Raw genomic sequence first — 15,383 nt, 5'->3', positions numbered from 1 at the left:
ATGTTTTACCACTTAGAAGAATGTTTAAACAGAACAATTAAAATCAAGCCTGAAGGCCTCGGGCCTGAGGGCCCAAATGCCTTTTTTTTTCTTCTTTTCAATTTATTTTAATGAAAGTTTACAGAGACTTTGGCTTTCCACTTATTCATAGTTGCACACTTTCCTCCCTGCACACCCCACCACCCCAGTTTGCTTTTCTCTTGGAAAAGTTAAAAAAAAAAAGTATTTCATTATTATACAATCCCTTTTATACAATACCTTTTTAAATACAAATCAAATCAGCTACACCAAAGAAAATGAAGATAAAGGGAAAATGAAGGTAAAAGTCTTCTTTTATGAGTAAAGTGAGCACAGTGCCTAAAAAAAAAGAAAATTAGCTATGAACTGGTCTTCATTATGAAATGCAGTAGCCTGGGGTGATTGTTTCTGTGTTGTTTGAGGGTTATGACTGTTGTTGTAGTTGTTGTTGTTGTTGTTGTTGTTAGGTGCCTTCAAGGTGAGTGTGACTCAACATGGTTATCGCTAAGGCAGCCTATTTCCAATTTTTCACTGTGAATAGGTGACACCTTGGTGTCTTTCTCAGAAGAAAATATAATTTCCATCATAAGGAAAATAATTGTGTTTAACTTTTAATAGACACATTTGTGAGCTAAATATTGGGTTGACATAGGAAATATTGCCTGGTCCCTACCCATTTCCTACTAGATGAGGATCAGGTTTTTTGAAAATCGTAGTTACATGGAAAGTAACTACAACCCAGTATCTTGTCTCCTCACCTACACATTACATCTGATGATTCCAGAAAAAGGAAGGCAAGAACCAACAGAAAGCCTGCAAAACAGACTAGGAAAAGAGAGCCTTGGCTTGATTATCGGTGGAAAACAGAGAATATGATCTGCTACGATATGAAATATTATTATCATAAAAATCAGGCACAAGTCTTCAGACAACTAGAACTTCAATTTAACCTGAAATTACACCAACTATGTGTAGCAAGTTGTGCTGTTAATTCACAGCTCACATCTTTCCGAAAGTTTTAATCCACCAGCTGCTCTAAGGGAGAAAGATAGATAGGCAGTCTCCTCCCTTTCAGTTCACCGTCTGGGCAATCCAATGGAAAGTCAGGGGTCACAAGTTTGAGTTTTGAGTTTTGCTTTTCTTCAATGCCTTCAACCCACTTGGTCCTTTTTTGTTTAAAAAAAAAAAAGTATTAATTCTTGATCATATGTTACATCCTAAAGTGACCAAATGTCAACCAGTTCTTTTTCATATAGTGACTCTCTATACTTCTTTCATCTTTTGACATTTCCTGTGTCATTCAATATTTATGCATAGATTCCTTCAATGCTGAAACATGAGGTTTGATTTCTTTTCCCTCTCTCTTCGGTTATTTCAATTTGGGAAACACTCAGCATGTTATCTTTTTTTTTGTGGTTTTATAACTCCAATTGTTTGGACATTTTATTATAATAGTGTATTACTTTTTCCTTTTCTAAGCACTTTTTTTAAATCTCCTGTTCAGTTCTTTTGCTTCACCATTCTTTTCCATTCACTTCAGCTACGATTTGTTCAAGAACAAATTTCAGTCATGTAAACATTTGTTAAATAAAGGAACTTCATCCATAATTAGTAGAATCCCAGTCTCAGGCAGTGATGATCTGTGACACCAAACTGTAGACAGAGAAGAAAAGACAAGAAGTCAAGGTCATCAGTGCAGAACTGAGTTTCTAGCTCAGAGGATGTAAGTAATAGGAAAAAGCCATCTTGGGCCTTCAGTGGACCACTTAGGCTGTCATGAATGTCTATGTGCTAGACCTAAAGTTTAACTAGCAATAGACAATACAGAGGATAGTTGAAGAATTGAGATGTCTTTCCATATTTTAGATTTAGACAGTAGGTACACAATAAATTCTGTTTAAAAAATCAACAAAGGTGACGAGAAATGAATACTGCCTTCTACTAGTTTGATCTATAAACTGTGGCCAACCTGGGCATTTAGGGAAAACCAAGTCAGAGGGACCTTAGAAGCGAGAAGGGGTGGTCTAGTGGAAAGTTGCACTGATTACTCAAAGACTGCATGTCTCTGGGAGTTCAAATCTGTCAGCAGCTCTGGGAGGAAAGGATGGACAGTGCATCTCATTGTGATTTGCAGCTTCTAAAGCCCTAGGAAGTGAGGAGAGTAATTTAATTTACTCGTTAGTCTTAAACCATAAACTAAGTCATGGCTCAGAGGAAATCACAAGTTGCTGTGACTACGATGTAGAGTCTGTTCCGTAGGGGGCTGTCTATCCTGATAACACCACAGGACTGCAAAAGCAAGATGACTGTGTGAAGTCTGGGCAAGTGTACACTTACACGTGGTATGTGGAAGAAAACCGGGGACCCGGCCCCAGTGAGAGCGCTTGTTTGACAGGGATTTACCACCCTGATTTAGTCACTTCAAAAGACGTGTCTTCGGGACTTATTTAACCACTTCTGACTTGCAAAAGAGGTAACGTATTTCTAAAATCTCAAGTTAAAGCAGTAGCACCAACCCACACGTGTGGCTGTGTGGGCTCAGTCTCTTCAGCCCCTATCACAGTTGTGTTCCATTTTGCAGCCTAGACTTTGGTTCTCTAGTTAGGAATACAAAGGTGCCCTCTTGGATTCCGGGCACTAGGTGGAGACCTTGAGTCCAAGCCTTCCGTTCAGGATGATCACTAGATGGTAGTCAAACCAAATAAATTTGGCGTTCTCATCCTTCACACAGTAAAGGTGGCATCTTTCCTGCCAACGTTTTCCTTCCTCCAAAGAAGGGTGGAAATTCACATAAAACCAGCTGCAGTGAACTGATGGTCCATGTTTGTTACTGTAGAATTGAGCTCTAGTTTTCACAGACTGCTTTTTCTCCATGCCTTTCTTCCAAGGTGCGTCTGGATACTCAAGCAGTCAAACTTTGAGTTCCAGTGATTCTATTAAACATTTGCCCCCAAGGAATCAGCAGGGTGAGAGAAAAGAAATTGAGAAACTGTGCCTTTCCTTAAACGCTATGTGTCTTAGGGTTTGATCACAGAAGTGTGAGATTTTACTACGATGCTTGAAATTTCAATCACTAGCTCATTTTATTATTATAAAATCATTTTTGCAAGAAGGTCATTTTATTAATGTTTCTAACTTGTAAGAAAAGATGTAATTCTTATAGTTTGGTTAGATTGATTCATAACAAGATCACAGAAACTAAAACACTATTAGTAGGCAATGTATTTGACTACTAACCAAAAGTTTAGCAATTCAAATCCACCCACCATCCCAAGGGAGCTAGATGGTGTCTCCTCTCTTAAAGATTGACAGCAAGGAAGCCCAGCGGAGGAATGCTGACTCAACAGCAGTAGATTTGGTTTGGGGTTATGACAGCCAAAGTTGATAACTTTAAGTTAACAAACTATTGTTAACATTTTTACAGTGGTAATTTGTTTTAACAAGTGCACATAGTCTCAAGATTCTGAACTAGTTTCCTTAGAAGACAACTTTATTATTATTATTATCATCATCATCATCATCATCATTATATATTGTGTATGTCACCTTACCACCTTAGTCTCCAGAGAGACACCATTGCTCTTAGGTACTTTGGAGAGGTCCCTAACAGCAGACTTTTCCATGGCAATGCGCCTTTTAATTTCCTGGCTACTGGTGCCAAGAGTGTTGACTGTGGAGCCAAGCAAACTAAAGCTGTAAACAATCTCAATCTCTTCACCATCCATCCTGATGCTGCCAATTGGTCCAGTGGTGAGAATCTTTGTCTTCCTGACATTGAGCCTCAATCCATATTGAAGGCTGCAATCACTTGTTATTATGCATCAGAGAGTTGGACAATGACCAGGGAGGATAGAAGGAGAATTGATGCCTTTGAGCTGTGGTGCTGGAGAATAGTATTGAGAGTACCATGGAAAACAAACCGATTCATCCTGGAAAGGATTAAACCAGGTGGCTCCTTGGAGGCAAGGATTCTGAGGCTCCGTCTAACATACTTTGGACATGTTATAAGGAGAGACCAATCCTTGGAGAGGGACATCATGCTTGAGAGGGTGGAGGGCAGGCGCAGGAGGGGAAGGCCTTCTATGAGGTGGATAGATTCAGTGACTGGGGTAATCAGGATGGGAGTGTCAGAGACAGTGCGATTGGCACAGGATAGAGCAGAGTTTAGGGCTGTTGTGCATAGGGTCACTATGAGTCGCAAGCAACTCGACAGCACATAACAACAACAACAACATTGTGTATGTACCGTCAAATCGAATCTGATGAAGGAGATTTTCCCTCCTTCTCCAGCAGAGCACCTGGTGGATTTGAAGCATGCACATCTGGGTTTGTAGTGCAGCTTCTTGCAACTAGGCCACCACAGCTCCCTTAAAATACAACTTTTTAAACCAACTTTTGAAGATAGGTTTGCCTATCTCGAACTTTCAGGGAACTCTGTTGTATAAGGACAAAAATAATAGATGTAGAATAAATGCATATTTCACTTGAATTTTATGTAGTCTAGTATGACTATTTCCAAGTTTTCTTTTTTAAATCACGTGAATTACCAAACTTTGCAGTCTTAAAGGCACTGGTGTCATTCATAGTTATTTATGAAAAATTGTGCCCACTTATGCTGTGATTTTCAGATACAATTCTAACAGAGTCTAAATAAGGTATTTGGGGGTTATAATAATTTTGTCCCACTGTCCTAGAAGATCTCTCTGTTCCAGCCCAAGTTCGGCAGTGACTTTAGACATTCCAGGCCATTCATTTCCATCTGTGTGCTGACAAGTCTCAAGTCTGTAACTTTGGCCCAAGCCCTTCTGTGGTTAGTCTTGGCTTTCAACTTGGCGTTTCCCCTTCAGCAATGTTGCCACCTGATTCAGGTCATGGTCTTTTCAGTCACTTGCTATCTGAGAGGTGGACGATGAATGGGAATGACAGAAGTGAACTGATGCCTTTGTGTTGTGGTGTTGGAGATTAGCACTGAATACTCCATGGACTGCGAAAGAACAAACAGATATGTCTTGGAGAAAGTGCAGACAGAGTGCCCCTTCGAGGCAAGGATGACAAAGATTCATCTCACATATTTAGGCATGTTGGTAGAAGAGGATATTCCTTGGAGGACATCATGCTTGGAAAGATGATGGGTCAGTGTAAGAAAGGAAGACCCTCAAGCAGGTGGATTGACACAGTGACTGCAGCAATGGGCTCAAGTGTGTCAGAAGTGATGCGGATGGCACAGGATAGGACGGGTTTTAGATTTGTTGTTCATAGGGTCGCTATGAGTCATACTCAACTTGAGGCACCTAACAACTCCATATTTCAGAACTCCAATCCTTTCCCTCTCCAATTCCTCTCTTCCTCCCACATTTCCAACCTTAGGAAATGGTCCCATCATCCTCCATCCAGGTGCTAAAGACAGAAACCTGGCAATCATTTTTTACCCTTCCAGTGCTCTGCCAGTAAACACATCTAACCAAGCAAATCCTGCCAATTAGATCTAAACACTGCTAGATCTGTTCACTTCTCCCCAGTTCCACTCACCGGAGCCCAGCTCAGGTCACTGCCATCCTTCACCTGGATGCTCACAATACCTCACTTGCTAAGCCAGCCTATAGGCTCTTTCAATTCACCTTCTCCTGGCTGCCGGAGAGATGACTCTGAAACGTCAAATCGGTCTTTTTACCTTTTGCTTAAAATTTTCAACGGCAGTTGATTGCTCTTGGGATTAAAATGTTGTTGTTCTTGTTGTTGTTCAGTGTCAATGAGCCGTAGATGACTCAGAGCGACCCTATGAATGAAAGACCTGAACGCTTGTATAACTTTCATCATTTCTCTAAGCTCATAGAATTTCCAGAGACAAGCTATTTCGGAAGTGGATGCCAGTCCTGCTTCCAAGCCTGTTTTAATCAGGGAGCTCCACCAAACACCATCCCCCATGGGTAACCATTATTGCATTTGATGCATCAGTGTCACAGTGTTCAGCATCACAGCAACCACGAATTACCTCTGTTGAGATAAAATGCAGACACCTTTTTTCTTCATCACTTCCTGCAATCTTGTCTCCAGACACACCCTTAGCAAGCTCCTACTCATTCTTTAGCCATCAGTTTAGATGTCACAGCCTTCAGCAAAAGTTTCTACTCACAAGACTTGATTAGAGGATCCAAATCATGGCTCCCACAAGGTTAGAAAACTGTCTTGTTTATATTTATGTGTTGAATGCGTACATAAACGTGACTGAAACTATGTAATCCAAATGGCATCTGTTCTTGATTTAAGGAAGCAAGATATTTGAGGTAGAAAAATTTCATATGGTAATGGTTTCCAGATATGGACACTGTAAAACATTGTTGAAGTGAACACGAGGAAAAAGTCTTTATGTTTGACTTTATATTCACACAAGTTAGGGGTTTGCTCGTTTATTCGTTTGATTGGCTGGTTTTGATCTTCCTACAGCATAAATAATTTCTTTTTCATGTCTTCTAGCAATTGGCAAAACACTAAGGATCATTTTTTCAGATAAAAATGTTTGTATTTTTAACACTAGCATTGTTCATTAACATGAAAAATAGTACACTAACACTAGCATTGTTTGTTATAATGGAAAATATGAAGCGCATTCTTTTTCCCCCACAGGAACACTGAATGCAAAAAAAAAAAAAAAACCAACCCAAAAAAACCCAAACCAACCAACATTGACAAACCATATGTTCTGATGTTTTCCACAGTTGACTAAAATAATAACTGGTATTTCAAGGACATGATACATATACTGAACCTAGCAGAGTTAATAGAAGTGATCTTGACTTTCAAGACAGTAATAAGATGAAAAGTAAGATTCAAGGGAAACCCTCAATCATTATATTCCTTATTTGTATTTTCTGGGGTCCCTTTAGTGATTGCCTTTGTCCACAATAGTTTATGTGAGTTTACGGTTTTTGGTATTTGACTTATGATGTGCTTATGCAAAGTGTCTCGTAAGTCCTGTTGGTTTCCAAAGTTTCACAGCAAGAAAAGCTAAATATATAAATCTGTCTCCTAAAATCTGGTATTTATTAAAAATGAATGCTAAAAATGCACAATTGCTTGTTTTGATGTTGAAATATTATGCAAGGATGTAGACATTAGAGACAAAATACTTTACTGAAAATGCGTTTCTACCCAACATCATTTTTCAGAATATGTGTGCTTTGAATCTTAGTCCTTTTTATTCTCATTTTCACTGTATGAATTTCACTTCTTTCCTTATTTTTCCCCCCATTTCTAGCTTCTTACCTTTCCACTTGCCTTTCTCCTCCTTTGACTCTTGTGTCCCTAACACTTCTAATTTTAGTGTATACGGCCTCCTTTTTGATTAAACACAGGCCATTTGGGAACCTGCCCAATCTCATCATGTGTGTAGAAGACAGAATCAAGTGGTATTTTATTGGCATGAGTGGTGCACTTGACACACACATCCTATCTACCTTCACGGGCAAACTCTCCTCTCTTGGAATCACAAGAAGCACACTTGTCTCCATATCTGTCTTTCCCTCCTCACTGGAAGATGCCCTCATGGTGGCCAAGGGCCCTAGGTGCTGGGTTGTCAGATACACAACATGGACTTGTCACTTTTGTATAATATACTATCAGAGAACTTCCAAGGTTATGACCTATTCCAAATGGTTCATTCTACAAACAAAAAATCAGTACTAGGAGAGGAAAATGTTCAAGAAAGGACCAGAACTCCAGGCCCTGATGTCTTAGCACTATTAATAGGAATTTATCTTTATTTTTGTTATGTTTCTATAAAAAAGGTTTTATATTTGTTAGTCCTGAATATCACATTGAACCTTGAAGATAAGGCAGAGAAAGTAGTATTAAATTTTAAAACTGAGAAAATAAGTTTCAAGAGTTTAAAAACATTTGACAAAACCCCTTTCAAAGAAGACATCAAGAAGAAATAAAAATTACACAGGACCAAATAACTCTAATTCAAATAAAAAACAACAACAAAAAGCCATGTGTTAGGTTTATTCTTAACTAATGGATAAACCATGTGTTACAAAGTAGAACTATTTTATAAAGTTTTCTTGCTGGGTTTGTGTGTTTGTTTGTGGAAGTCAAAATGTTATAATCCAGATTAGTAGCAGAATACAGTCAGAACGAAATGTGCTTGCAGGCACCTCAGCCTTGAGCTTCCCAGCTTTAGGTCAGTGTTAACAAAGTTCTCAGTCTTGTCAATATTGGTTCCCCCTACACACACCTCTCAACCCCCATCTGTCCAACAAGTTTGGGCAAAGTCACTTAGCTTAGCCCTGGTTCTGTCCCTGGGAGAGGGCAGCAGTCCCAGCGTCTGTTCTATCTCATGTCAGGTCTGTTTCTCCTCCACTGTAGCTGTTATGGGTCCTGAAGGACAACCTGCATTCTCTTACTTTCTCTTCTTTGCTATTGATAAGGTTTCTTCTTGGCTGTCATCTCTAAGGGAACAATTTGCCAAGCCTCTCTTCTATGGACCCAATGAGTATGTTTGGATCATCAATCTTTAGATAAGTTGTTGTTGGTGTTGTGTGCTGACGAGTTGGAGTGGACACACAGCTGACCCTCCAGCAGGTTTTCAAAGACAGTGCATTGCATAGAAGGAAATTGCCCATCCTTCTCACACAAAGCACCTGGTGGATTTGAACTACACGACTTTTTTTTTTTTAAATGTATGTTTGCTCACAAAGTTCATATACATTATGTTTCACACTAATCTTCATTCATATTGTGTTTCATACAATCATTTCCATGCATTATATTTTATAAAATCAATCACCAGTGGGAGGGGTTGGCTGAAAAATCAGTTTCCATTAAACCTTGCCCATCATCATCCAATCTTTTCAGATCCCTGGCAGATCCTTCTTATTTCCTTCACCCCCTCCCTCCACCAAACTGTACAACCCTGTGGTTTCGCCCTGACCAATCCTCACTCTTCTGCTTACACCCCTTTCTGCCTTGGGTCCCCATACATGTTTTACTAGTTATCTTTCTATTTTTACACCAATGGTATGAATTTTTGCTGACCCTCTAGTGGCTTTTCAGAGGTAGTAACTTGCACAAGAGGAGAGATTGTCCATCTTTCTCTTGTGGAGTAGCTGGGAGACTCAAACTGCGTGCCTTCAGGATAGCAGCACAGCTCCTTACCATTAGATCTCCAGAGCTCCCTACTTCTAATCCAGTAGTCAGAAAGCTTCCTTACTTTCATTTGTTTGCTTCTACAATTACTCTTCTTTTTAAATGATGGTAAGTTAAGCAATGATTGATCTTCTCTATTCTTAACACCATCAGAATTGGAAGGAGACTCATCAACAACCTGTTTTACTCAGATGATACAACCTTGGTTGCCAAAATTGAGGATGACTTGAAACATTTGCTGCAGAAGCTCAAGGAATGCTGTCTTCAGTATGGATTGTTTTTCAACAAAGATTCTTACCACCAGGCCAACTGGCAGCACCAGGATAAATGGAGAGGAGATTCAGAGTGTTAACAATTTCATCTTGCTCGGGTCCACAATCAACATTCTTGCCACCAGTAGTCAGGAAATCAAAAGCTGGGTTGCTTTGAGAAAGGTTACTGTCATTAGCACTCTAAGCTAGGAGCAACAGTATAAGTCTAGAGAATAAAATGCACCCAATCCAAGCTATGGTCTCTTCATTTACTTTCTGTGCATTAGAGAACTGGACAATGATTATGTATGACAGAAAAAGAATTGATACCTTGAGGCTGTGATTCTGTAGAAGAATATTGAACATAACCATGGACTGCTAAGAGAACATATAGGTCTGTCTGGGAGAGGGTGAAACCTGGTTGCTCCTTGGAGGCAAAGACTGTGAATCTCCACATTTACATTCTTTGGGCATGTTGCCAGGAGGGACATAATACTTGGAAGGATGGAGGGATAGTGCTGGAGAGGAAAATTTTGGATGAGCTGGATTGACACAATGACTGAAGTAATGGCGACAGACATGACAGAGACAGTGAGATTGGCTCAAGATAGGGCAAGGTGCAGAGCTACTGTTCATAGGGTTACTATGAGTCATAATGCGGTGGCACATAACAACAACAACAACAAAAAACCCCAGCTATGCCTAACTATAATCAAACTCTAGAAATGATCATGCCAATGCTTTTGCTTTTCAATCACAACTCACAGTAACTATTGTAACTATAGAATTTAACTCTCTTTTGTTTAACTAATAAAGTTTCACTTTTCCTATCAAAATAGTTCTTATTCTGATTTCCATACTTTGGCCAGCATCATGCTTCCCTTACTCACACAAATAAATAAATACTTGTCGAGATTTATTATGTGTTAAGGGAACAGGTGTCCTGGTCAATAAAGAATTGTGCCTAATGCAAACATGATGACTCTCTGGCAATTTCAATCTACCAGTTACTCTGTGGGAGAAAGATGGGCAATCACTCTCCTTCTGTGCAATCACACTCTCTGAAAACCCACTTGAAGGTCAGCTTTGAGTTGGTTCTGATTCTACAGCAATGCGTTCTGGATTTGTTGTTTGTTTTTTTTTTTTAATATGTGTTATGCACCTGTCATGGGAAGCCCTAATGATTCAGTGTTTAAGCGAATGTTGGAAATTTTAAGCCCACCAACCTATCTGCAGAAGGAACGTGCAACTCTGTTCTTTGGAAAAGATTTACAAGATTGGAAATCGTACGGGACTGTCCTATACTATTCTACAGGATCCTATGAGTGGAACAGCCTAGAAAACAATGAGATTGGCTGGGGGTGGGGATGGGGGGAAGTTACCTCTGGTAGGGCTGTGGGAGAGAAAGGAACTGTTGGAGTAACTCAGAGACTGAAATTATTGACAGAGATCTTGGCTTACAAAATACTATCTTCTTAAAAAAGAATAAAATATACACTCAGCCCATGCCTTTGGCTAAACCACAGTCAGATGTCCACAATCCGAGACTTTGGACCTCAACTCTGCAGTAAGAATGTTGTTATTGTTAAGTGCTGTCAAGTCAACCTCATAAACAACACATCTGAACTTGGCCCTGTTTTGCTCCAACCTCACCATCTCTGATATGCTCAAACCCATTGTTACAGTCACTGTGTCAATCCCCCTTGTTGAAGAGCTTCCTTTATAGGGTTTATCCTCTACTTATCCAGCATGACGTCTCTAGCACCTCCAGAAATGCACCCAAAGTATGTGAGACAAAATTTCACCTTTCTAAGGATAACCTACCTTGGTTGTACTTCCTCTACGACAGACTTTTTTGTTCTCTTGAAAATCCATGAAATAAACACACAGCACTCTTCTCCAATATCACCATTCAATAGCATCAATTATTCTTCTGTCCACCCTTACTCATTGTCCAACTTTCAAAAACATAGGACACAATTGAAAATACTATTTCTTGGATCAGGCACACACGTTAGACTCTAAACTGACATCTTTGTTCTTTAGCACTTGGGAGAGGTCCTTAACATCAGATTTTCCCAATACAGCAATTCTTGACTGCTAATTTCATACATGTTGATTGTGAATCCATGCTAATTTAAATCATTGACAACTTCAATTATTTTCTCCATCCACCATGATGATGTCTTTTGGTCCAGAGGTGAAGATTTTTGTTTGTTTGTTTTCTTAATGTTGGAATGTAATCTATGTTGAAGGATGTATGTAGTCTTTGATGTTCTGCATCAAGTGTGTCAAGTCTTCTTCACTTTCTACCAGTAAGATTATGTCCTGTGCATAGTGCAGGTTGTTGATGAGTCTTCCTCCAATTTTGATACCATATTCTTTTTCATAGAGTCCATCTTCTCAAATGATATTTTCAGCATACAGATTGAACAGGTATAAAGTAAGGGTATAACACTGACACAAACCTTTTTTGATTTCAAATCATGTAATGTTTTGCTCATCGACCTGAGTTTTGGGTTATATATTGTTTTCAAATGAGCACAATTAAACATTCTTCTAAATGTTAGCCATAATTTGGTAAGATCTCCACAAATGTCTTTGCATAACAATAAAATACAAGTATACATATTTGTGATATCCTTCTTTCAGTCAAGCTCTGTCTGATGTTAGCAATGATATTTCTCATGCCACAGCCTCTTTTAACTCTAGCTTATGTTTCTAGCAGTTCCTTGTCAACATATTATTCCAGTCATTTTTAAAAAATCTTCAGCAAAATTTTACTTCAGGTGACATTAATGATAATGTTCAATAATTGTTATATTCTGATAGAAAACCTTTTTGAGGGGAATGAGAACAAATATAGGTCTCTTCCAGTCAGTTGGCTTGACTTCTATAGCTGTATTTGTTGGAAGAAATTGGTGAGCACATCCAGGGTTGTGCCTGTTTCCTTATGCATCTCAAGTGGTATTTCATCAGTTTTGGGGATCTTATTTTCACCAGTGCTTTCTTCATGGGTGCTGTTTCTTTTTCTCCTGTCTTGGTAATTATCTTCTGCTTTTTTCACGGATAAGGTCCTTGATGTGATCCCACCACTCAGTCTGTAGTCATTAGTGTTCAAAGCATCAAATCTTTTGAGATGGTTTTAAAATTCAGGTGAGATAGACTCAAGGTCATATTTAGTTCTCAGACTTGTTTTAACTTTCTTCAACTTCGATTTGAACTTTCATATAAGTAATTAAAGTTCTCTGTTCATTGTCAACCCACAGCCTTGTTTTGAATAGTGATAATGAGATTCTCAATCTACCTTTTTCATAGACATAGTCAGTCATATTCCTGTGTGAAATCGGGTGAGGTCCACATTTATAGTCACCATTTATGGTTCGGCTTGTTGTGTTTTGCTTTTTGATGGCATTTACAATGAAAAAGTCATTGATTGTAGAGAATTTCTCTGCAGCCTCATTTCAGTCACTAAGTATATGTTTCAAAAAAGCTTCTAAAAACTCATAGGTTTGTTGACCCTACAGCTTTTAATTATTTTCCTTTCACCCTTCTTCCATTTTTGGTGATTTAAAATTTTACTTGCCGTCTATGTGAATATATCTCTACTGGGAAGCAAGAAAAGAGAAAAAAAGAGAGGGAGAAAGGGGAGGGGAAAGAAAAAGTCAAAGTCCAATGTGGGGTGCTAGACCCAGCCACCAAGAAAGACGGCTGCATGCGCCCTTCATTAAACTATTGATTGGTTCCATTTCACCACAGTGAGATTATTTGTACCAGAAAATTTGACAGATTCTGTAAAGCATGTGTTTTTACTTATTTGTTTTGAGAGAAACTGTTAACAGAGCCAATTACAGTCTAATCTTACCCAAACCATCCAGTTCTCTCCTCAGCAAGTAAGTTCTGAAATCATTTGATGTATGCACTTATATTTGGAAGTGGTAGTGGCATCCACTTCCTAAACAACATACCTCTGGAAAAATCTACGAACACTGATAAATGTTAATAGTTGTAGAGGGGCTTCAGGCCTTTTGTTCATAAGGTGTCTATGAGTCGTGCTTGACTTGATGGCAATCAACATTCACTTCTAAACTTTTTACCATGCATTTTCAAATACAAATATTCATAATTATAGAAAAAAAGGCATAACTTTGCTTTGTATTTTGTTTTTATAAAGTACATCAAATGTATAGAGTACACTAACATTTACTTTCTTTTCTTCTCAGATATATCTTGAAATCTTTTGCATGACATTCCTTATACATATAAGTCTTTCTCAACTATGTCATAGTTCTGGATATTTTTTAAATAAACCTTAATTTACTTAAAATTGAGCTGTTAGAGATTTAAATAGTTTCAAATGTTTCTGTTGTTATTTATAAAGACTGCTTTTGTTCATATTTTTTAAAGAAAATTTTTATTTTACACTGACTTCCTTACAAAGTTTGTGTATTGTTTTCCACACCAGATATTTCCCATTTCCTTTCCCACACTTCCCTCTACTTATCAAATTGTGCAACCCCTTATGACTACCCCCTTGCCCAACCTCACCCCTCTGCTCCTACCCTTCCCTGCCTTGAATCCTTATACACGTTTTACTAGTTATCTTCCTATTTCTACAATAATTGTCTTATACGGTATTGTCCTTATGAGACAAAATTAGTTCACTTTGCATAATACTCTCCAGTCCTTACCCATGTATCTTTGTTTAATATTAGCTGTCCTCTCCTACTATATTTCAAAATTTATTAATATGTATATTTCATGTTTTTCATTGGTAGTATAGCAAGAAGTAATATGTATGAGCTTTTATCTATTGAGATAGTTTTCTTTTTTATAATGAATGATTTTCTTTTAGATGTACAGTCAGATTATTTCCAATGTTTTTATAAATTCACTGTTTCCTTTTTTTTCATTTGAATATTTGTCTTATTCAATTAACCATTAAAATTAGAAGACTAGGGACAGGTAAACCGTTTGGGAACAAATTAATATTAATATTAATATAAAAAAGTTTGACAAAAAACTCTGATTTTTCTTTTTGTTTTTCCAGGAAATCTGTAGTTAATGATTTAATACATCTCAAAATTGTTTTGAACAGAGTTAATGTTGATTTGTAAGTGGATATATTTCTTGGACAAACCTTCTTTGCTAATCTTGTGAAGAAGTATGCTCAAGAACAGCTTTCCCAGTTGGAGCTATCTAAATGGCAAGTTTTCTAGATTGCTTCATTAAACAATTCTTTTAAAAAAAAAAAACACACACAAATCAAAGTAAAGGGTAAATAATGTGATAGCCAAATGACAAAGAACACCTTTACCAAAAAACCTTTTGCCACAACCTCATAGTGAGCCTGGAGGACGGAGGGAATTGCCTCAGATGGTTTTCAAGCCTTCTTTATTTTTTCAGATACGTAGCTATCCAGAGTGCTTGCTCCTTGAAGGCAAGGATTCTGAAGCTTCATCCAGCATAGTCTGGGCATGTTGCAAGGAGAAACCAGTCCTTGGAGTGGGACGTCATACTTGGGAGGATGGAGGGACAGCTCAGGAGAGGAAAACCCTTGATGAGATGAATTGATTGAGTGACTAGGGTAATCAGAGTAATGAGCGTAAATATCTCAGAGACGATAAGGTTGACACAGGATAGAGCAGGTTTCAGGGCTATTGTACATAAGGTCTCTAGGAGTCACAAGCAACGCGATGACACATAACAACAACAACAACATGTGGCAATGCCAAGACAATACTCAAAGTTTCTTTTTCCCGTCTTTCTACTCCTTCAATTTATAACTAAACAGTTGTTGTTGTTGCTTCTTGTTATGTGTTATTGAGTCTCTTGCAACTCATAGAGACTCTATGTACAACAGCCCTAAATTCTGCTCAGTCCTGTGCCAGTTGCACTCTCTCCAATACACCCATCCCGATGACCCCAGTCATTGAATCAATCCACCTCATAGAGGGCCTTCCCCTCCTG

The 15,383-nt window shown here is 38.4% G+C and overlaps 1 pseudogene; it reads left to right on the top strand.

The window, feature by feature from the left end:
• LOC102870864 overlaps nt 1-15,383 on the top strand; it is a 70,927-nt pseudogene that overhangs the window by 1,148 nt on the left and 54,396 nt on the right.

Source organism: Elephantulus edwardii, unplaced genomic scaffold (genome assembly GCF_000299155.1).
Source record: "Elephantulus edwardii isolate Elephantulus edwardi_28Jun2011 unplaced genomic scaffold, EleEdw1.0 scaffold00169, whole genome shotgun sequence".
NCBI lineage: Eukaryota > Metazoa > Chordata > Mammalia > Macroscelidea > Macroscelididae > Elephantulus > Elephantulus edwardii.
This window is presented reverse-complemented; position numbering and strand designations above follow the sequence as displayed.